The 24,556-nt window shown below is 44.8% G+C and overlaps 1 protein-coding gene across 1 annotated transcript in view; it reads right to left on the bottom strand.

Annotated features, from left to right (window-relative positions):
* The window catches only part of LOC126272428 (G-protein coupled receptor dmsr-1-like), a 456,502-nt gene that overhangs the window by 194,545 nt on the left and 237,401 nt on the right, over positions 1–24,556 (bottom strand). Inside the window, exon 2 of the mRNA XM_049975286.1 lies at positions 21,684–21,772. The gene's annotated coding sequence lies outside the window, so the exon portion shown is untranslated. The remainder of the gene's footprint in view (positions 1–21,683; positions 21,773–24,556) is intronic.

Raw genomic sequence — 24,556 nt, 5'->3', positions numbered from 1 at the left:
ACAGTCCTCTGCATTGGCAGAATATCGGAATTTGGTCGCTAATTACAACGCTTGGGCTGATGGAAATAGAATTTCTTGTATACTCGTTCTAGCACCCCCAATATTCACCACGTCAGTAGAGACACTGAAATTAGTTCGCAATTTAATGCAAATTAAAGCACAGTGCATGACTAAATTCTTAGAACACGTGTCGCTGGAACTGTAATCAAATTTTTTAATGCAAAACAGCAATTTGTATCTAATTATGCCGTTCTCATATGACAGCTCGCTATGAAGTGCATCAAGGTGAAATCTTTCACTTTGAGAGAGTACTGTTCCAGTACCGATCATGTTCACATACATTTTAAGTAGGCTGTTTAAGTTTTTATGTTGGTGACGCCACGTAGCGTTCTGTACGAAAATCACTGACTGTGCTGTGTGCAATCTGTGGCTGGTTGGCATTGTTGGAATATTCCCTGTTGTGGTGTAGGACAGTTGGATGTGAACGGCGCGTAGCGTTGTGCAGTTGGAGGTGAGCCGCCAGCAGTGATGGATGTGGGGAGAGAGATGCCAGAGTTTTGACAACGGACGATCTGGACGTGTGTCTGCCAGAAAAAGGAAAATTGTAAATATGGATGTCATATATATATATATATATATATATATATATATATATATATATATATATATATATATATATATATACTCCAGGAAATTGAAATAAGAGCACCGTGAATTCATTGACCCAGGAAGGGGAAACTTTATTGACACATTCGTGGGGTCAGGTACATGACATGATCACACTGACTGAACCACAGGCACATAGACACAGGCAACAGAGCATGCACAATGTCGGCACTAGTACAGTGTATATCCACCTTTCGCAGCAATGCAGGCTGCTATTCTCCCATGGAGACGATCGTAGAGATGCTGGATGTATTCCTGTGGAACGGCTTGCCATGCCATTTCCACCTGGCACCTCAGTTGGACCAGCGTTCGTGCTGGACGTGCAGACCGCGTGAGACTACGCTTCATCCAGTCCCAAACATGCTCAATGGGGGACAGATCCGGAGATCTTGCTGGCCAGGGTAGTTGACTTACACCTTCTAGACCACGTTGGGTGGCACGGGATACATACGGACGTGCATGGTCCTGTTGGAACAGCAAGTTCCCTTGCCGGTCTAGGAATGGTAGAACGATGGGTTCGATGACGGTTTGGATGTACCGTGCACTATTCAGTGTCCTCTCGACGATCACCAGAGGTGTACGGCCATTGTAGGAGATCGCTCCCCACACCATGATGCCGGGTGTTGGCCCTGTGTGCCTCGGTCGTATGCAGTCGTGATTGTGGCGCTCACCTGCACGGCGCCAAACACGCATACGACCATCATTGGCACCAAGGCAGAAGCGACTCTCATCGCTGAAGACGACACGTCTCCATTCGTCCCTCCATTCACGCCTGTCGCGACACCACTGGAGGCGGGCTGCACGATGTTGGGGCGTGAGCGGAAGACGGCCTAACGGTGTGCGGGACCGTAGCCCAGCTTCATGGAGACGGTTGCGAATGGTCCTCGCCGATACCCCAGGAGCAACAGTGTCCCTAATTTGCTGGGAAGTGGCGGTGCGGTCTCCTACGGCACTGCGTAGGATCCTACGGTTTTGGCGTGCATCCGTGCGTCGCTGCGGTCCGGTCCCAGGTCGACGGGCACGTGCACCTTCCGCCGACCACTGGCGACAACATCGATGTACTGTGGAGACCTCACGCCCCACGTGTTGAGCAATTCGGCGGTACGTCCACCCGGCCTCCCGCATGCCCACTATACGCCCTCGCTCAAAGTCCGTCAACTGCACATATGGTTCACGTCCACGCTGTCGCGGCATGCTACCAGTGTTAAAAACTGCGATGGAGCTCCGTATGTCACGGCAAACTGGCTGACACTGACGGCGGCGGTGCACAAATGCTGCGCAGCTAGCGCCATTCGACGGCCAACACCGCGGTTCCTGGTGTGTCCGCTGTGCCGTGCGTGTGATCATTGCTTGTACAGCCCTCTCGCAGTGTCCGGTGGAAGTATTGTGGGTCTGACACACCGGTGTCAATGTGTTCTTTTTTCCATTTCCAGTAGTATATATATACCTATATATATATATATATATATATATATATATATAGATTGTTCCCCTTTAGGAGCGCTATTGAACTTGAATTTATAATTTCATCTTCGGATGTTTTTCTTCTTTGCTTCCCAAAACCTCCTCATCCTCTCAGAATGCTCCTTCTTCCATTCCCCTGTCCATTTTTTACCAGGCTGACGCGATGTTCCTTCCTCAAACTTCACACTTGTGATTTTATGCCGGCACTGGGTGCGATCTTCGAGATTTTTTATGTTGATCTGCTGCAGATCCCTCTGGGCTTGTTTCAGCCATTCTGTGCCACATTTACTCCTTGTTATAATATTGAATAATTTCTTTGCTGTTCTGGAGTCTTCCATCCTGTAGATGTGGGTATAAAATTTGGCTCGGCTCTTTCTGATTTCATCTGTTACTATGTTGATCTTTTTATAGAGTCCGTTTTGTGGTCTCTTCATCCAAATGCCATTTTTGTTGATAAGACCGTAAATCTTCCTGATAATTTTTCTTTCCTGCATTTCTATTTCCTTAAATTTTGAATGACCATCAATCACCATTGTTTCAGCTGCATGGATTTCTTTCTGGAAGAATCACTCTTGTATAGAGCCTTAATTTTGCGTCTCTCGAAGTGCAGTTCTTGTTGTAATGCGTCCATGTTAGCTTGTAGGCCTTCTGGAGCTTGGCGATTCTTTGTTCATTGGCACCTTGGTTTAATCCTGAGGACTGTATAGTTTCACCGAGGTATTTAAAATGCCTGACGTGTGCAATTTTACCATATTTTGTTATTAAAGGGAATTTATTTTCTGGCACTTCGTGAATCGCTTCTGTTCTGTAATCGGTGATCATTGCAATATCGTCAGCGAAAGCAAGGCACTTGACTTTAATTCGGTTCTCTTTCTTGATACCAATTTGAATACCCTTTACGTGAGGTTCGCATTCCCTGATTATCTTTTCTAGAACAATATTGAAAAGGGTTGGGGATAGTCCGTCCCTCTGTCGGACTCCATATTTGATTTCGAAGGGTTCTGATACTTCGCCCATGAATTTCACTTTGGCCGTTGTTCCTGTAAGTGTCTGTTTTGATATTTTTCGTGTCATTCGGTCGATCCCAAATTCTTCCATGATTTTAAACAGGGTTCCACAGTCCACTGAATCATATGCTTTCCTGAAGTCGATGAATGTAACTACTGTGTTTCGGCATTTCCTCATTTGTAATATTATCTTTAAGCACCAGAACTGTTCCGTATATGAGCGTCCTTTTCTGAATCTGGCCTGGTATTCACCAATTAGTGTATGTGCGTGGGATTCTATCCTGTTTAAAAGCGCTTTGGAAAGGATTTTGTAAGCGACAGGGAGCAGGGAAATTCCTTTGTAACTCTTGATATCTGCATTGTCGCTCTTCTTGTGTTGCTGGTGAACTAGAGCGCATTTCCAGTCCTCTGGTATTTGCTCCATTATCCATATGTCTAACATTATATGGAGTAATTTCTGCATAAGTCTTGGATCGTTTAGTTTCCAGAACTCAGCAATGATCCCATCTTCTCCTGGTGCTTTGTTATTTTTCAACTGCTTGACTCTATCCATAATTTCTTCAAGATCCGGGGCATGGCCTAGGAATTTTATTTGTTGCTTCTTCTAGTGTTTCCCAGAAATTGTCCACTGTTTCAGGGTAGATTTTATTTGGTGACTTGTGGGGGTGTGCACATTGATCAGAGTGTATGCTTTGTTAGCTGATTTTACTGATAACAAGGAGACTCTTTCATTGGGAGACGTGAAGTCAGTAACCGAGTCGAGTACGGAAGTGTGTACGGCGAATCCGGTTCCGAAAAGTAGTAGTTTGTCTCTTACTTTTATGGCAGGTTTGCCCTTGTAGATCCTGTAATTTTTGTGTGTTAAAGTGTCCTTCATCTGTGAATCTTGTCTCTTGCAGTGCAGTCCTTTATTTGCTAACTATGCCTATCAGTAGTTATTGCCTTCAGTAGTAAGAATCTTTTATTTAGCTGGCAGTATCGGCTCTCGCTCTATTGCAGTAGTTCGAGTAACGAAGATTTTTGTGATGGAAGTGATTCATGAAAGGTATAGGTTATTGTTAGTCAGTGCCATTCTTTTGTAGGGATAATTGAAAGTCAGATTGCCTTGCGCTAAAAACAAATATTGAGTGTCAGTTTAGTGATGATCACAATAAGTAAAGAGAGAAACGTCTGAGTACGTTCAGTTTTGCTCAGCTGTTTGAAAATTAAATAACGTAAGACGTTACAATATCTTATGCAGAATAAGATTGAAGACCTACTCGTTTACACAAAACGGCGTATCACTTCATGTGAGACCTCCAAATGGTTCTGAGCACTATGGGACTTAACAGCTATGGTCATCAGTCCCCTAGAACTTAGAACTACCTAAACCTAACTAACCTAAGGACATCACACAACATCCAGTCATCGCGAGGCAGAGAAAATCCTTGACCCAGTCGGGAATCGAACCCGAGAACCCGGGCGCGGGAAGCGAGAACGCTACCGCACGACCACGATTTGCGGACTGAGAACTGTACCTGAAAGGTTATTATATACACAGTTTGATGGGACAATTCACCTCACCCTATTCAATCACAAATCTGATCCATATCAAGCGTTTACGGTACAGCCTTCACTATGATCACCATGCAGCACGTATGAATCAACCGGGTGACTCATTTGAAATCATCTCAGTTGGTTGCCCACAGGCTCCACGCACGCCGAACAACTTATGACAAGAAACCTTGCAACAGAACTAGGCAGCTTTTTAATTTGCAACGATGTGAATTTTCGTGGTAAGATGTGGGGCTGTGAGACAACCGTCTCAACGGTGAGGTAATTTTTTCTAGTTACGCCTCTAAATACGGGTACATTCTTTGCTTTAGCAACATATTAAAACTTCGATCTACTTTTCTACTTTGTGGAGAATAGTAAAGTTATTGGCTTGACATGGATGGCAGAAACATTTAGACATAAATGCAGCCTGAAGTATCAAATGTTTTCACCTACATTGGCAATACCCTTGCCACTGTGATAACGCCGGTTCTCATCAGATCACCGAAGTGAACCGACGTTGAGTTTCGCTAGCATTGGGATGGGTGATGTTTAGGCATTGCAGGGCCTGTTTTGACGACTTTTTGTAGTTTCACTTCAACTGACATGTTACCTGTATCCTGTAGCTGTGAAACCATCCAGTTTGGGTATTCTGTTTAACACGTTCCATGAAAAGCGACTTTTATAAACACTTTAATTCACTGGTTACGATCAATTTGTCTAATCACAGTAACTGTTTCCATCATATTGCATATAATTCACTCTACTGTGCTTTCGTTGTAATGAGTCGATTGAACACATAAAACTGGATTACTGATATGCCTTATACATGCAATGCCGACAAGATACTTTTATAATCTCGTTTTGCTATCTACCAGCGACGGTAGTTTTATTTAATCAGTCGCTGTTTTACGTATCTATTGATGCTACAATGTTCCACAAGCACTGGTACGAGGGTATTCTTAAACTAAGGACCGAAAAGTCGCGAAATGGAAACCACAGTGAAGTTCTAAACTGTTTTCTTTGCAACAGTTAGCTACACCTTCCAGCTACTTCTCCACACAGTATCCTCTCAGACTTAGACATCTGTCGTAATGTTGTACCAACTTTACAATTCTCCCGTTATAGAAGACAGCCGCCAGCGGTCTTCGACAATTTTGTTCTCTGGACTGCATCTCGTTGTCTGTGACAAAATATGTTCTTCATAGCCAATGGATCATTTGAGGAGAGATGAACCTCAGGGATAGCCAATTACAGGCTGTATTGTGGGTAATCAAACACCTCCCATGGAAAACGCTGCAGGATGATCTTAATTACCCCTGCAGAGCACGGCCGAGAATTGTCGTGTAGAGCGAACAGAATGACAGTTACGTTATGTGGATTGCATAGCGTCAAGCGAAATCTTTTGCCAGGCCCGCATACTTGGCTGAAGATGCTAATTTAAAGCCATCTTTATTTTCTCACTGTGAGCTGAGAACTGAAAAGAGCGACATGATGCTATCGTTTTGTGTACTAGACACAGTGCCCAACGCATCTGTGCAAAACTTCAACAGATTTTCACTGTATTTCCCAATTCGCTACCGATAGTTCCTTACTTTCCGAGTAACCCTCGTATTTATTACTCTTTTATTGTACACAAATGTTTTGTTCTGCTGTTGTTTTGTGCAGTTTGCAAATTGTCTGAGTAACTATGTGGTATCTGTTGTAATTGAATCTCTGCAACTACCTCAGTGGTTGTCATTATTGGTAACGATTATAAAATAATACTATCTATATATCACACTCGATGGATGCCAAGCATTATTCACGTTGACTTCTTTGTTTTCCGCTCTTTTTTCCGCAGCTGCATATATACCACTTCTGTAGGTTATTTGCCATGTAGAGCAACTGTAATAGAAATCTTATGACCAGATGCGTTTGGCTTTACTTCAATGATCTTCAGTGGTCAGGTTTATTGTTGTTTATTCAATTCTTCTTCGTGTTTCATAGTACGTGTTGAGTTTTTGCACACATCACTTTCACTTTTCTTAACGTATTCACATTTTTGTGTAGGGAAGTATCACTGTCATCTCGCTCTTGGAGAGAACGCTGATACTGCCCAATACAGAGATACGAATGTGTAAAGTGGAATGAAATGAGCTTGTCCCGTACACATTTCGTGTTCAGTGCTAAACTCCATAGTGTCTATTTCGACAGCAAACTCACGTGGACGCGACGTGGTCCATACCTCATCGACTAGGCGGATAACTCTGTGAATATCTCGCGTATGCTTACCCGAGTATGATGGGGAGCGGACCCAATTATGCTCATGACTCTTTATATGGTTTTGCCCCGTTCCGTCTTAAATTATGGTAGCATTGTCTACGGCACTGGAATGCAATTAACGTTGCGCAATTTTGACTTCTTCCATTATAGAGCGATTCGTCTTGTCCTCGGAGCCATGAAATCAACGCCCACCCACCCCCAGCTGGAGGAAGCATCCGTAAAGTCGTTGTGTGTAAGACGCCAGTTTTCATTTTTCTCCTCAGTCGCTCTTCGATATCTGATTCTGCCTCCCTTAAGGAGGTGGTTGACTTCTGGAGACTCACACAGGCCCCCATTGATGACTAATGAACAGAGCTCCTTTGGTAGTACACATCTACGAGAAATGGCTCCATCTCCTTCCACTCGTTCTACAGGATACAAAACTCCCCTGTTTTCGTTTTTCGTTGAGTCTGTTCTTAACTCAACATCCTGTATCATATCTACTGACGATATCCGAACGGAGGCCCATATCACTCGCGATCTGGAGCATTTTCTCAGCATACAATGGCCGCAGTACGCTCTCATCTACTCGGATGGTTCTAAACCTGAGACGTGTGTGCACTGCGCCTTCTTTAGTCCTTCTAGTAGCGCCTTTCAAACGTTTGCGCTTCCACATGTACCTTCTATCTAGACGGTGGAGTTACTAGCCATCAGAGAAGCCATTCGTTATGGTACTCGGACATTCAAGTTGGTCCTGATACTTATGGTCTCTCAAAGTTTGCTGCAGAAATTGCAATATCCCGCGTTTGATAACCTGACAAACCTTGGGCATAGCCATCCACTTACTGTGGATTAAAGGACATCACAGCATTCTCTATAATGAAACTGTTCACCGCCCTGCCAAGAGGAGTATTATAGAAGAGCAGTTACGCCCAGCCAGCTGTCTGGTTTCTGTCTAACTGTGCTTTATTTCACTTTAAGGGGGTGTTTCTATGCTAAATTCACAACTATATTCTATTCTGCTTTTTACAATTATATTTCTTTGGCACTATTTAATCGTAGTTGGCAGTATGGGCCTTGTAAACCAAAGCAAAAATAAAGGAATAAAAAAAGTGCAGCGGAACTGCTGTTTGTAAAAACACATATATGAGAAAGACGAAGAATAATGCAATAAACGACCAAAAAAACTGACTACTTAAGTGGCTATAAAATAAAGCGAAAGGCATGTGGTCTTACTGACTTTAATTAGATCTGCTAAAGAGGGCAAGTAACCTCTACCACGTGCCAAGCATTGCGTTTACGTGTTCGTCTCTCTCGTTGAGCGACTCTGTCTGGGCGGTCAAATTTGCTCAACATGACGTGTTCCCTACACTTGCTGCTCGCTGCGCTTAAGGCAGACGGTTGGTGGATACCTCTTGTGCCTGTAGTGATCCGGAATGTGCCTTCAGTATTGCGTGAAACGACTGGACTTCATGAGTAATGAAATTCACACAGTGCTGTGAGAATTTGTTACGAAGACTGTGTGCAATGTCAGTTCACTATAATTTATTACGGGTAAGCTACCGTAACTTTTAGCCATTTCTTTTTTGTTCAACTGTAGTGCTGCTGATGATGTTCATCGAATGAAACAGGTAGTCAGATAATAATAGCTACTTTGTTCTCATCAACATTAGTGCGGGAATTAGTACTTAAATTATATTATACGATAAAAAATTTCCTCACACGAGCAGTTTCGGTAAAAGTGGCCATCTTCAGATAGGTTTAAAAAAATCGTAATATAACTAAGTCAAAGGTGCAATGGTATAGCCGTGAACAGTGCTACCACCCAAATTAGGAAGTTACCGATGCCAGTTGACACTGTACCATTAATTCTGTTCGACGGTGCCAATTAAAGTCTGTTTATACCTTGTATCCCTTGACGGTGTTACTTCGGCTTTATTGTATTAGGGTAGGTTTTAAACAAGTCTGAAGATGATCAGTATCGGCCGAAGTTGATGGTCTTACGACAGTTTTTGTGAGCACAGAATAGAATTAAAGAAGCAAATTCGGTCTTCCGTGGATGGCTGTTTTATTGGCGACTATTTCACAGACTGTAAAACTACGTTCGGTTTTCTGTAAATAATAAAGTACGAATATGGAGAACGGAATAATGAGGTTTACTATTATAGTTAATAAACATAGTACTGTGTAAGGAAGATTGCAAGTGATAATCGTAACGAAAGACAGGACTCGGGCCTTAATAGTAGAAGTTACGATTTTATGTAGATTAATTTAGTTAATAGTGATGTTACCGTAGAAAACAGGACATTACATCGAAAATGATGTTTCTTTGGAAATAATTGTTAATTAATATCATGCAATAACATTTATTGCATTCAAATAAAGCGTTAAGCCCTAATTTAGAGTATATGTATACACCAAAAATAAACAAATAGCACAATATCGGATATGTAAAGCTACATCAAGTTTACAGTTACCATGATAGCATGCGCGTAAGTACATGAGTATGAAGGAGCATGTTATGTCGCATACTCGTATAAAGTACAGACACTCTATATTCATCACAAATATAACAAAACTGTCAGCAGAATTTTTACAACCAGGAGCAGACATTGTGCTGAGCACATGCACAGGAGACGGCAAAATGAGGTTAGGTTGACAGTAAACAAAACACCATCTGTTAACATAAAAATTGAATCGACCTTTTTTGACAGGAAGTGTTTTTCACCAGTGCTACCAACATCATCTACATTCATTACATCTCCTCCTTAAATTATTTCAACTATATAAAAGATATTAAATTCATTAAAAGAATCGCTTAATTTAATAAATTTAATTGTAAAATGTGAATAAATAGAGTGTGATAGAGTTTTTTAAGTGTCATATTTGGATTTCCCACCCTATAATACGTAAGAATAAGGTATTTTCAGCCAAAATATGTCTCCATCGTTGGCCTGTGTAATCAGTCGATTTTGTAGTAGTTGGTGAATTTCAGTTATACAACATAAACTGCTGCAAAAACGTGGAAATCGACATCTAAAATGAAATTGTAAATGTAAATGAATTGCAACACTTGCTGGGGCAGTTAGTACTGCTGCGTCGTGACGAAGCTGTTAGACTTCATGTTTCCCTGTACACGCGACAAGGCCACTCGCCTGTTGGCTCGTTCCCAGTGAGTGCGCGGAGAGTGGAGGCGGATGCCGGAACCGCAGGTAGCCGCCTGCTACCACGAGTGCGGTGCGAAGCGGATGGTGGGCGAGGGATGAGCGCTGCTCTTCACGCGGAGTCGGCACGCAGTATTTAGCGCGCTCTGGTGGCTGAGGTACACCAGACTACTTCACCGCCGCTGGAGGGGGGGAAGGGGGTAGGCTTAATGTAAGAGTTCCGCACTTGTCATGCTTGTGGTTTTCTTAAGTCACTGGTGGCAAATACGGCGATAATGTTTCAGTACCACCACCTCCCATCAGAGTCTGCGCTCCATTTGTAAGGACCTAGACATTAAGGAGCCACAAAGCCTGAACTTTATTCCTCTGAAATGATTCTCAAAGCGTCCTGAAATGTTGGATACTATTCGGGAAGTGATAGCTCATTCGACATAGTTACGTCGTCTTTTTGGCAACTAACCAAATTATCAGTCAAGATACCCCACGACAAGCCGCCAAGTAACCGCGAACTACAGAGTATTAATGTCGGTGATCATTGCCGAGCAACGGATCGGGAAGGCGGTTTGCTGCTGCTATCTGACGCTTGTGTGCGGACCTCTCCACGGCGGCGTAATGAGTGTGTCTCCGTGGTTACTATCGCAGGCACACTGCCAGCTCGTCGATAGCTACGTCATAGCTGCCACGGGCACACGACGTACTGCGCAGCAAAATGGCGAGGCCTGATTTACAGGGTTCGTGGGCATAAACTAGAAGCATGTGCCGTGAAGTTAAGCTAACTCCTACACACTACTAGTGTACGCGGCAGCTGTGTTACCAATAAACTGGTACGTTCCACCGAGCTACAGCGATACTTCCATTATGGCGGTATGTGTGCTGACACACCGTACGGCTCATCTGCGGAATAACAGAAGCGAGTAACACAACTTCCTCGTTAAGATTTCACACAGAACTGGCCACCGGATTAAGGTAGGGGGACTAGCGCCTGATCGGGGAGCTGTCACAAAACACGCAGCAAGTGATTTTCGAATATGATTGTCCACTAACCTCGCAAGGTCAGCCCTGGACTCTTACTCCGGTGTCCTCAAGCACGGGTAAACTGTCTCAGTGCACTCGCTCCCTACTAATCTGTCCGAGCCTACAGATCATAAGGCAGACCTCTGGAAGTCAGTTTCTGGTATCTAAAAACGTAATTTGATTCGATGTGTAAGTCCAACACATCTCTGATCTAACAAAGTCTGTCCCATCCAGCATGATTAAAACTTCAGACATACTTGCCGTTTCATCTTTGAGACCACGTGCACACTGACATTAAGGACATGATTCCAAACAACATTGGGGACGAAAGTACCAGCAGTTCAAAACAGTGACAAGCGAAGGTCGCAATATAAGCGAGTCGTCTAGTTGCTATCAATTACTTTCAGTACAATGTCACCAGACTAGCAGTTATTCCGCGTGTATACAAGAGGAGTGGAATCCAGAAGTACAACGATCCTTGCGAGATGGCAAACTTGCCGATGAGCAACGAAACATTGCCCTTTCTTTATGTACACAGCTTCCTCTTTTAATTGATCCTCCTTCGTTGGTATTCGGACCCTTAATGTCACGATATTCTCTGCATTTAATTTAAGTACAAACTATCAAAAACAAGTTGCAAAAACATATACAAGGGATTTTTTAAGCCAAAAATTCCAACGGGATTGTTTTACTTTTTAAAATAACCATGCCAATAGGTCGATCACTGATAATACAGAAACCTCGATGTGCCTCACAGTGAGCTTTCGCCCACGTTACCCTCACCGATCGAGATTGCACAGTGGTTTGAACATTGGACTCGCATTCTGGAGGACGACGGTTCATACCTGAGTCCGTCCATTCTGATTTACGTTATTCGTGATTTCCCTACATCGCTTCAGGCAAATAACGGGATGATTCTTTTGAAAGATCAAGGCCGACTTCCTTCCCCATCGTTCCTTAACCTGATGGGACGGTTGACCTCACTCTTTGGTCTCAACAAACCAACCAGGGTATTCTTACGACTTATGCTCCTGGTTTAAATAGGGTGCACTGTACTGATGCTTGTGGTATAAGTGTTCACAGACACACCCAATTTTTTCCTGTCATTGACTTTAAACACGCATAGGATCATTGTCTGTCAAAATCTGGTTATAGCTACGTCCGTAACACTCTGCAGCAAGAATAGAGAGTGTTTCAGTAGAAAATACTTTGGTCTTCTGGTAATTCATATTCTTCTACTCTCAAGACCAATAGTCGAAAAAAAATCCACACACGGGTAATTTATACAAGAGGCTGATAAAGTAAGTGTTGTTACCACTGTAGACCACGAACAGCAGACACAATAAAACAGAAACACCTTTAATATGATATAGCCTACGAATGGCCTTGTAAACTTTCTGCATTCTACTTGTAAACGATCTGTATAAATAATTCTGAGTGCTCTTACAACTCCTCGAACAGAAACCGTTCCAATTTTCACTCAGAACCTGCGTTTTAATTGGCTGACCAGTTCAGAAACCTATCGATTATAGGACACAAGTAGGACATCTTCACTATCAGCATATAAATTACATACATTTGTAGCCCTCTGAGTACAGCCGAATTTAAAGTATGTTATTTCTTGGTGACTAAGATCTCTTGGTGAATACATGCCTGCCACTTGAAGGAGGAAGTCAGAAAAAATAACACTACCTAATCAGATCATTGTAGATTTCGCCCCAAACTTTACAGTCGAATTTCAGCGAGTACGGGTTGTAACTGACCTTCGTGTTCGCAACTTTCGACTCAGTAAATTGCACTGCATTTTGCCACTGCTAGGTTGGCCCTATTTTTAGATCTTTGCTCCTTTGTAATCTGTTTCTTTTTAATTTGATTTTAAATGTGTTCATTGAATTCTATAAAAGTCTTCTAATTTAATGCACTTCCGATATAATAATGGTATTAAGGTCTTCTAAAACGTATTTCTTGGATTTAGCAGCCGAAAGAACCATCAAATAAAGTTTTCGTGAACGCGTTATAAAGATTACATGAAACAACACCTGGAAGTGGGATAATCGTACTAGGATATTCTAAACATTTTACTCAGGCTGTGTTACTATCAGAATAGTGAGTGCTACACTGCCGCCTTTACTGTGAGAGAGCTAGGTCATACTCCCAGTTCAACCAGATCCTCCGTCCCAGGGTCAGACGCTGTCCACATTCAGACGTTGCAGCACCATTCTCTTGCGGGCGAGCGCTTTCTGTTTGACACGTACAACCACATCTTGGCAGAAGGCACATTTTCCGGACGTTGGCGTGAAACCACCATCATACCAATACCAAAGCCCGGTGAGGACAGAAATATTCCTTCTAGCTACCGCCCCATCTGGAAGTGGGATAATCGTACTAGGATATTCTAAACATTTTAGTCAGGCTGTGTTACTATCAGAATAGTGAGTGCTACACTGCCGCCTTTACTGTGAGAGAGCTAAGTCATACTCCCAGTTCAACCAGATCCTCCGTCCCAGGGTCAGACGCTGTCCACATTCAGACGTTGCAGCACCATTCTCTTGCGGGCGAGCGCTTTCTGTTTGACACGTACAACCTCATCTTGGCAGAAGGCACATTTTCCGGACGTTGGCGTGAAACCACCATCATACCAATACCAAAGCCCGGTGAGGACAGAAATATTCCTTCTAGCTACCGCCCCATCTCTATCACCAGCTGCGTTTGCTAGGTGATGGAACGTATGATTCATGGCCGGCTGGGATGGTGACTCGAGTCTCACAGTTTACTAACCACGGTGTGGATTATGAGCTCGCCTTTCTTCAGTAGTCCATCTCGTTACTTTGTCCACCCATGTCATGAATGGTTTTCTGCGGAAAATAAGGTCTATGACACCTGGTAGGAAACTGTTATCCTCCGTACTCTTTACACGTGGGTCTTCCATGGCCACTTGCCCGTTTCCTTCAGAAATTTTTAAGCGACCGAGTTTACAAGAGCGTGTGGGTTCTCCCTTGTCGGACACCTTTATCCAGGAAAACGGTGTGCCTCAGGGTTCCGTCTTGAGCGTCGTCCTCTTTTTCTATAGCCATTAACCCTATCATGGCCGGTCTCCCGCAGGCCATCTCCGGCTCCCATTTGTTAACGATTTTGCCATCTGTTGCAGTTCTCCACGGACCTGTCTCACTGAGCGGCGTATTCAGCGATGTCTTGGTCGTCTTTACTCCTGCAACATCGACTTTCGTTTTTCCACTGACAAAAGCGTCTCTATGAACTTCTGGCTGCGCAAATGGTGTCTCCCACCATGTTTACACCTTGGGCCTGTTGCTAAAAAAAAATGGCTCTGAGCACTATGGGACTCAAGTGCTGTGGTCATTAGTCCCCTAGAACTTAGAACTACTTAAACCTAACTAACCTAAGGACATCACACACATCCATGCCCGAGGCAGGATTCGAACCTGCGACCGTAGCAGTCGCACGGTTCCGGACTGCGCGCCTAGAACCGCGAGACCACCGCGGCCGGCGGGCCTGTTGCTCTTCCGTTCGTTGAAGCTACGAAATTCCTGGGGCTCATGCTCGATAGGAAACTTTCTTGGTCCTCCCATGTGTCTTATCCAGCAGCCCGCTATCCCTCAGTGTCCTACGTGTCCTGAATTATACTTCCTGGGTTACCACCCTCCTGCATATGTACTGGTCCCTCGTCCGTTAGAAAACCGACTATGGATGCTTTATTTATGCGTCTGGACGTCCATCCCTCTTACACCGTCTCAACACTATCCACCATCGTGGCATCCGTTTGGCCACTGGCACCTTTTACACTAGCGCGGTTGAGAGTAGGTATGCTGAAGCTGATGAACTACGCTCGACTTGGCGCCGTGACTTTCTCCTCAGCAGGTATGCATCCCACTTGTCTGCCATGCGTGACCATCCGTCCTATGCCTCCTTCTTCGATGATTCCTTTGATCGCCAGTATGCTGCGCGTGCCTCTTCTCTGTTACCTTCTGTAGTCCATTTTCGGTGCTTGTTCCGGCAGCTTAACTTCACACTACCTGCAGCTTTCCCGGTTGGTGTGAACCCTTCACCAGCTTGGCTTCGTCAAGCGGCCCGTGTTAACCTTGGCCTTCATTCGCTTCGTAAGGGAGCTACTCCTGCCTCGCTCTATCGCCTTCAGTTTCACGACCTTCTCATTGAATTTCGCGATAGTACCTTTGTGTACGCTGATGGCTCTCGGAATGACCGTGGTGTCGGCTGTGCCTTCGTCATTGGCGCCCACGTCGTTAGATATCGGCTTCCAGCACACTGCCAAGTATTTACAGCCGAGCTCTTCGCCCTCTGTAAGGCCACGGAGTACATCCGGCAACACAGGCTTTTCAATTGGGTCCTATCCTCAGAGACTCTTAGTGCCCTTCAAAGTCTATGTGCGTTGTAAACCGACCATACCTTAATGCAACAGGTCCAGGAAAGCTGTCACTTCCTCACTCTTGGTGGAGCCACTGTGAAGCTTATGTAGGTTTCTGGTCATGTCAGTCTGCCAGCAAACGAGGCCGCTGTCGCTGCTGCCAAAGTTGCAGTCCTCGTACCTCAGCCCACTAGTTCCTATATTCCCTTCAATGATCTCTGTGTTGTCGTCTGTCAGAAGGTGGTGTCCCTTTGGCATCGCCATTGATCATCACTTCATGGGAATAAGCTCAGGATTACTGAGCCTCTCCCAGCGGCTTGGACGACCTCCTTTCGTCCCTACCGCCGGGAGGAGGTCATTTTAACTAGGTTGCGTATTGCGCACTGCCTTTTTAGCCATCGTCATTTGATAAGTGGCCCTACCCCACCACTTTGTGCACATTGCGTCCTATTTTTAACTGTCCTCCACTTCCAGACAGAACGTTCATTTTTTATCGTTTACGTTCCCGCTTGGGTTTGCCGTCAGAGTTATCGGCCGTTTTGGCAAATGACGTGCTAACTGTCGACTGCGTTTTATATTTTTTTTCGTCAAAGCAATATGGCGAAGACCATTTAATTTTTAGTTTTGGACCTCCGTTTCTGTATGACGTCTTTCGCAGCCCTGTCTTCTCTTAAGTCAATTGGAATTGACGTTTAGTCGTTCCTTAACTCCTCTCAGTGTTCGTGGGCGCTTATGATCCCAGTTATTTTTGCAAAACAAAACAAACAATAATACATTACGTGTACATCAATTTTGTGTCGAACCTCCATTTTCCCGGCATAGTGCAGCATCATGACGTAACATCAACTCAACAAATCGTTGGATGTGCTCTACAGAAATACTGAGCCGTGTAGCCTCCATAGCCGTCCACAATTGCGAAAGTGGTGCCAGTGCAGGATTTTGTCTACGAAATGATCTATGGGTTATGTCCCGTAAATGTTCGCTGGGACTCATGCCGGGCGATCTTGGTGGCCAAGTCATTCGCTCGAATGGTCCAGAATATTCTTCAGACCAATAGCGAACAACTGCTGCTCGGTGACACCGTGCATTGTCATGCATAAAAATCCCCTCGTTTTTGGTGAACGTGAAGTCTGCGAGGAGCTCAGATTGTCTCCTAGTAGCTTAATATAACTATTTCCAGTCAATGATCAGCGACCCAGCATTCTTCATGTAATGTATTCCACGTAAACACAGCTCCCACAGTTACGGAGCCACCAACTGTTTTCACAATGCGTTGTTGACACGATGTGTCTATGGCATCGTGGGGTCTGCATCACACTCGAACGTTAGCACCAGCTCTTACCAACTGAAATCGGAACTCACGTGACCACGTCACCGTTTTCCAGTGGTCTGTGGTCCAACCGAAATGGTCAGGAGCCCAGGAGAGGCACTGCAAGTGACGTCGTGCTGTTAGGAAAAGCACTCAACTCCGTCTTCTGCTGCCATAGCGCATTAACGCCAAATTCCGCCACACTGTCGTACCGAATACGTTCGTCGTACGTTAAACATTGATTTCTGTGGTTATTTCACACAGTGTCGCTTGTCTGATAGGAATGACAACTGTAGGCAAACGCCGTTGCTCTCGGTCGTCTTGTCACGACCCGCGCGGCAACCCCCCGTCGGAGGTTCGAGTCCTCCCTATAGCATGTGTGTCTGTGTCGTCCATAGCGTAAGTTAGTTCAAGTTAGATTAAGTAGTGTGTGAGTTTAGGCACCGATGGCCTCAGCAGTTTGGTCCCACAAGACCTTACCACACATTTCCAATTTTTTCTCGGTCGGTAAGTGATGACCGTCGGCCACAGCGTTGTCCGTAGTGAGACGTAACAACTGAAATTTGGTATTCTCAGCACACACTTGACGCTGTGAATTTCGGAATGCTGAATTCCCTAACGAATTCCGAAATGGAATAACCCATGTGTCTAGCTCCAACTGTCGTTCGCGAAGTCTGCAAATTTTCGTCGAGCGGCCATAATCACGCTGGGAACCCTGAGTACAAATGGCAACTCCACCATTGCACTGCTACCTTGCGTACGCGATACTTTACCTTGCGTACGCCATCTTTATATGTTCATATCGCTATGCCGGGACTTTTTTTTGTCGCCTCATAATGTAGTCATAGAGAGAACCATACCTAAAGGAAGTGTGTAGGTGTCACACTCACATCACTGCATTCTATAATTGTTTTAGATTTCCACATTTCTGTACTCGTCTGATGCAGCCTCTCGAAATTTAATATGCCTCTCAGCATTTTATCCTACATCACAAATCTCCATAATAGTATTAACATAGCTGTAGTACTGGCTCATACCACACGTGTTCCCCTCTAACCCTCATTGACTTCGGTAGTGACGAAGCAGTGGAAGAAGAGGTGAGGATGTGCCTCAGTGAACGAAGTCAAACATTCTAAACTGATGGCATAAATTTCTCTTGGGAGAAATATGGTCTTCGCCAGGGTGATTGTGCTGAGAAGTACACTCCTGGAAATGGAAAAAAGAACACATTGACACCGGTGTGTCAGACCCACAATACTTCCACCGGACACTGCGAGAGGGCTGTACAAGCAATGATCACACGAACGGCACAGCGGACACACCAGGAACCGCGGTGTTGGCCGTCGAATGGCGCTAGCTGCGCAGCATTTGTGCACCGCCGCCGTCAGTGTCAGCCAGTTTGCCGTGGCATACGGAGCTCCATCGCAGTCTTTAACACTGGTAGCATGCCGCGACAGCGTGGACGTGAACCGTATGTGCAGCGGGAGGCTGGGTTGACGTACCGCCGAATTGCTCAACACGTGGGGCGTGAGGTCTCCACAGTACATCGATGTGGTCGCCAGTGGTCGGCGGAAGGTGCACGTGCCCGTCGACCTGGGACCGGACCGCAGAAACGCACGGATGGACGCCAAGACTGTAGGATCCTACGCAGTGCCGTAGGGGACCGCACCGCCACTTCCCAGCAAATTAGGGACACTGTTGCTCCTGGGGTATCGGCGAGGACCATTCGCAACCGTCTCCATGAAGCTGGGCTACGGTCCCGCAAACCGTTAGGCCGTCTTCCGCTCATGCCCCAACATCGTGCAGCCCGCCTCCAGTGGTGTCGCGACAGGCGTGAATGGAGGGACGAATGGAGACGTGTCGTCTTCAGCGATGAGAGTCGCTTCTGCCTTGGTGCCAATGATGGTCGTATGCGTGTTTGGCGCCGTGCAGGTGAGCGCCACAATCACGACTGCATACGACCGAGGCACACAGGGCCAACCCCCCGCATCATGGTGTGGGGAGCGACCTCCTACACTGGCCGTACACCTCTGGTGATCGTCGAGGGGACACTGAATAGTGCACGGTATATCCAAACCGTCATCGAACCCATCGTTCTACCATTCCTAGACCGGCAAGGGAACTTGCTGTTCCAATAGGACAATGCACGTCCGCATGTATCCCGTGCCACCCAACGTGCTCTAGAAGGTGTAAGTCAACTACCCTGGCCAGCAAGATCTCCGGATCTGTCCCCCATTGAGCATGTTTGGGACTGGATGAAGCGTCGTCTCACGCGGTCTGCACGTCCAGCACGAACGCTGGTCTAACTGAGGCGCCAGGTGGAAATGACATGGCAACCGTTCCACTGGACTACATCCAGCATCTCTACGATCGTCTCTATGGGAGAATAGCAGCCTGCATTGCTGGGAAAGGTGGATATACACTGTACTAGTGCCGACATTGTGCACGCTCTGTTGCCTGTGTCTATGTGCCTGTGGTTCTGTCAGTGTGATCATGTGATGTATCTGACCAAAGGAATGTGTCAATAAATTTTCCCCTTCCTGGGACAATGAATTCACGGTGTTCTTATTTCAATTTCCAGGAGTGTATGTATGTGGATTTCAAGAATGAAAATACAGAATGTCAATTAAGTTTGTTTTATTTAAAATATTTTTAATATTTATTTTTCTTCCCCAGATACTTTTCATTATAGCTGTGAAGTGAAACACGATGCGCGAGAAACAGATGGTGTGAGAGGCTTGTGTGGGAACCATACTTTCTGACATCTATTCGTTCAACCTACTTACATATCGACTGTTCATTTTGACTTTACAACTTCAGTGCGATGTGAGCTGAAAGGAGAGAGGAATTCTGCGGTATTCTGCAACGACTCTTTGTGCCAAGCGTATGAGTTCACGTTAACGATGATTTGGTATATTTTCTCGTAGTGCACTCATCCTGTTGCTGAAAAGAAATAAACTGCACCATCTTCTCCAGAGAAAAGCCATGAAATAAATAGCAGAGTACACATTTTGTCGAAGCTAGTACTAATTCTGAGGAAAGGAGAAAAGAAAATTCGAAAAACAGTTAGACGTGATAACCTTCAGAAACGGAAGTAACGAGCAATAAATATTCTGTAACAACTGCGTTTCTAAAAATACCGATAACATACCGTGCAAAATTTAGCCGCTGCTTTTGTTTCCGCTATTCTGGACAGTTGATAACCTGACAATACGTTGCGAAAGACGACCACAATAGAATCCAGACTGCAGCCATCGACACGATACACTGGCGCGTGGTCGGCGGTGCCTTTTGTATTTTATTAGGATTACTTCGTAACAATGCGCGAATACCTAGAGGAGACAGAATTGTGTTGTTGTTGTTGTTGTTGTTGTGGTCTTCAGTCCAGAGACTCGTTTGATGCAGCTCTGCACGCTACTGTATCCTGTGCAAGCTTCTTCATCTTCCAGTACCCACTGCAGCCTACATCCTTCTGAATCTGTTTAGTGTATTCATCTCTTGATCTCCCTCTACGATTTTTACCATTCACGCTGCCCTCCAATACCTAATAGGTGATCCCATGATGTCTCAGAATATGCCCTACCATCCGATGCCTTATTCTAGTCAAGTTGTCCCACAAATTTCTCTTCTCTCCATTTCTATTCAACACCTCCTCATTAGTTATGTGATCTATCCATCTAATCTTCAGCATTCTTCTGAAGCACCACATTTAGAAAGCTTCTATTCTCTTCTTGTCTAAACTATTTGTCGTCCATGTTTCACTTCCGTACATGTCTACACTCCATACAAATACTTTCAGAAACGACATCCTGACACTTAAATCTATACTCGATGTTAACAAATTTTTCTTCTTCAGAAAAGCTTTCGTTGCCATAGCCAGTCTACATTTTATATCCTCTCTACTTCGACCATCGTCAGTTACTTTACTTCCCAAGTAGCAAAACTCATTTACTACTTTAAGTGTCTCATTTCCTAATGTAATTCCCTCAGCATCACCCGATTTAATTCGACTACCTTCCATTATCCTCGTTTTGCTTTTGTTGATGTTCATCTTATATCCTCCTTTCAAGACACTATCCATTCCGTTCAACTGCTCTTCCAGGTCCTTTGCTGTCTGTGACAGAATTACAGTGTCATCGGCGAACCTCCAAGTTTTTATTTCTTCTCCATGGACTTTAATGCCTACTCCGAATTTTTCTTTTGATTCCTTTATTGCTTGCTCAATATACAGATTGAATAACATCGGGGACAGGCTGCAACCCTGTCTCACTCCCTTCCCAACCGTTGCTTCGCTTTCATGCCCCTCGACTCTTATATCTGTGTTTTGATTTCTGTACAAATTGTGAATAATCTTTCACTCCCTGTATTTTACTCCTGCCAACTTTAGAATTTGAAAGAGAGTATTCCATTCAACATTGTCAAAAGCTTTCTCTAAGCCTACAAATTCTAGAAACGTAGGTTTGCTTTTCCTTAATCTATTTTCTAAGGTAAGTCATAGAGTCAGTATTGCCTCACGTGTCACAACATTTCTACGGAATTCAAACTGATCTTCCCCAAGGTCGGCTTCTACCAGTTTTTCCATTCGTCTGTAAAGAATTCGTGTTAGTATTTTGCAGTATTTTGTGTAAAAATAACCCACCATAATTCAGTGTCGATAGTTAAACCCCAAAAACTGTGATACAACGAGATCATCGGGTCTACATGGTACAAGTGATTGGCCTGATTCATCGGTATGCTAAATGTAGAAATAAAGAAAATTCGTGTTCAATGAAACATCTTGTAAATGACTTTTCTTACAGTCCTATGACTGAAGTGACTACGACAAACGGCAGCGTACTTAATAGGGGAGAATTGCAAGTAGAAAAGCAGAGTATGTATCTTGTGCGGGCCGCGATACTTACGTCTAGTTGTTTCCTCAGAACGGTGGCACAGTGCTGAGTGACGTCATGACGGCCGCCGTCCAGGCGGCGATTCTACTCGGCTGGTGTACCTGAGGAGAGGGAAAAGGCTTGCGTCAGCGGCAGTCACCGGCTCATCAAAAGAAATCTACATAATGTTTGTTTCACTGTGACCAAAACAGCATGAGGCTGGAGCGAACGGCAGTTACAGCCTTTTGACACTAAACACTTGTATGGCATGGATCAAAGAACGGCTGACGAGTAATGTGTGTAGAATGTGCTTTGAAAAGGATCTATATTGAACAATAAAGCTGATAGGACATTTTACTGAGACGAACGGACTCGATGGGAGTCGTCCTTGGAGGCTATTATGTCTTCTTGCTTTATTTTTGTATTTATTTTACCCCATAAGAACAAGATCTCCTATCGCCCACTTAGATCTGACCTGGCATCCATACAGATTTTGTTAACAGAGTAATGTTTATACTACTTGAGCTACACTGTTATAATGATACATTAGTAACAGTAATAATACCGTATTTCACATCAGCATTGCAGCAATGGCAGCCCTATGGAAATTCTATAAGGTACATTTTCCTTTACATAATTTTCCTCAGCGATGGCAGTAATGTTCTTGTTGGCTCTCCTGCCAACCACAACATTGGCGACGAGGCACAACCGCGTTCTTACCGATATTGCCCTGATTTACTTGTGTAACGGCTTCGCCACAATCTCCAGATGTACTGTCCGAATTTTATCGCTTACAGAATCAGCAGACGCAGGCCTTACTGGATGCCCTTGGACAGCTCGTCCAGGGTCAACGTGCGATGCGAAACGATGCGGCAGCAGCCGCTTCACCGCTAACGCAGCCACAACAAGCTGTTGCACCCAATTTTCGACCTTTTGACGCTGCACTGGAAAGCTGGATGGAGTGGTCACGCCAATTAGGATTCCATCTCGCCGCCTACAGAATTCAAGGTAACGAGCGGCAGCCATTTTTGTTGTCTTCGGTCGGCGTAGAAACGTACCGTGTGATAGTCAAATTATTACCCCGACACGACGGAGCAATTCTGTCCTAAGAAGAAATTTTGTCTACATTACATGCATATTTCAAAGAATCAGTCAGTGTAGTTGCAAAACGGTGTACCTTCTTTCGTACAAAACATACGGCAGGTCAGACTAATCGGGAGTGGGTTGCAACCTTGCAAGGCCTTATTAGGGATTGTGCTTTTGAGTGTCAATGTGGACTCCCTTATTCAGATACTATGGTACGTGATGCAATTGCACAGAACGTTTCTGATGTTCGTATAAGGGAACAGATTTTGAAACTAGTAAATCCCTCCCTTTAACAAGTAATGAACATATTGGTTGCTCAGGAATCATTTGAAACTTCGCCTGCGAGCAGCACGTGCAGTAAACAGCCCTCGCGCCCGGCCACGCCGCTGCCGCCAGGCTCTCAGCCACGTGTGCCGCGCCGGCAAGCAAATGCAGTGATCAAATCATGCCCGCGGTATGCTACTAAAAGTTCGCGTGAGAATTGCCCGTCACGCCAAGCTATTTGCTTTTATTGTAATAAAAAAGGACATGTTCAGAGTGTTTGCCAGAAAAAGGTCAGATCGGAAGCTCAAAACCGTTCCACGCCCTTTGCTTCGCGCCGGAATCGGAATCGAACCAAGGATACTCAGGTGCGCGAAAGTTCACCCATGGAAATTCATGTAGTTCATTCCACTCCGCCCAGTGCCACTCTCTCTAACTGTGACTGTGTTCGTCCCAAAACTAGTGTGCGTCGACATCGCCGGAAGTCCCGTCAAGTCGCAAGTGATAATGTACCAGTGTCAGTTCACGTTGCACGAGACAGTCGCTCTTGTCGTCAGCAGGACAATAAACTTTTTGTACACTTGGACATTAACGGCAAAGTGATACCATTCCTGCTCGATACAGGAGCTGCAGTTTCGCTGGTCAATCAAGACACTTAGAAACTGCTGGGCACACCTCCGTTGCGTGCCACAAATGTTAAGTAGCTATTCCGGACAAGAGATCCCTGTGTTAGGACAGTGCAGCCTTCTTGCAACATACAAAGGACAAACAAAACTTGTGTCATTTTACGTCCTTCGTTCTTCTTCTGCAGTGAGCTTGTTTGGTTTCGATTTATTTCAGTTGATTAACTTGTCTATAGTAAATCAGGTCATCTCAGTGAACCAGACTGTGCCTTCACACAGTGTTTCTCGTCTATGTGAAGAATTTGCAGATATTTTTGCACCGGGCCTCGGTTGCGCTAAGAACTATAAAGCACATTTGAAACTGAAAGTAAACGCACAACCGAAATTTTTCAGAGCGCGCAATGTTCCCTACGCATTGCGTGATGAGGTCGGAAAAACATTACACGATTTGGAATCACAAGGTGTAATTGAACGTGTGCAGGCTTCTCTCTGGGCATCACCCTTAGTAATTTTGCCAAAACCTTCTGGAAAGTTGAGACTTTCTGTGGTCTTCAAGGCAACAGTGAATCCACAACTAGTGATTGCAACTTTTCTTTTACCCTGTCCGGAAGATCTTTTTGACGAACTTTGTCCGGGTAAATATTGTTGGACCTCGCAGATGCGTACTTGCAGATACCGGTGGACGAAGAATCCCAGCGCGTTTAGGTGGTTAACACGCATCTTGGTTCGTATCTATTCAAACGACTGCCATTCGGGTGTGCATCCGACCCTGCATTGTTTCAGCAATATCTACAAACTGTTTGTGAGTCGGTCCCTACTGCAGCAAATTATCTGGACGATATTGTGATCTCCGGAAAGACGGAAGAAGAAAATTTGGCCAATCTCAGAACATTATTTCAGGTCTTGCGACAAAATGGTCTTCGCTTGGGGAAGGAC

The sequence above is a fragment of the Schistocerca gregaria genome, chromosome 5 (assembly GCF_023897955.1).
Source record: "Schistocerca gregaria isolate iqSchGreg1 chromosome 5, iqSchGreg1.2, whole genome shotgun sequence".
Classification (NCBI taxonomy): domain Eukaryota; kingdom Metazoa; phylum Arthropoda; class Insecta; order Orthoptera; family Acrididae; genus Schistocerca; species Schistocerca gregaria.
Note: the sequence above shows the minus strand (reverse complement) of the source record. Positions and strands in the feature narration are given on the sequence as shown.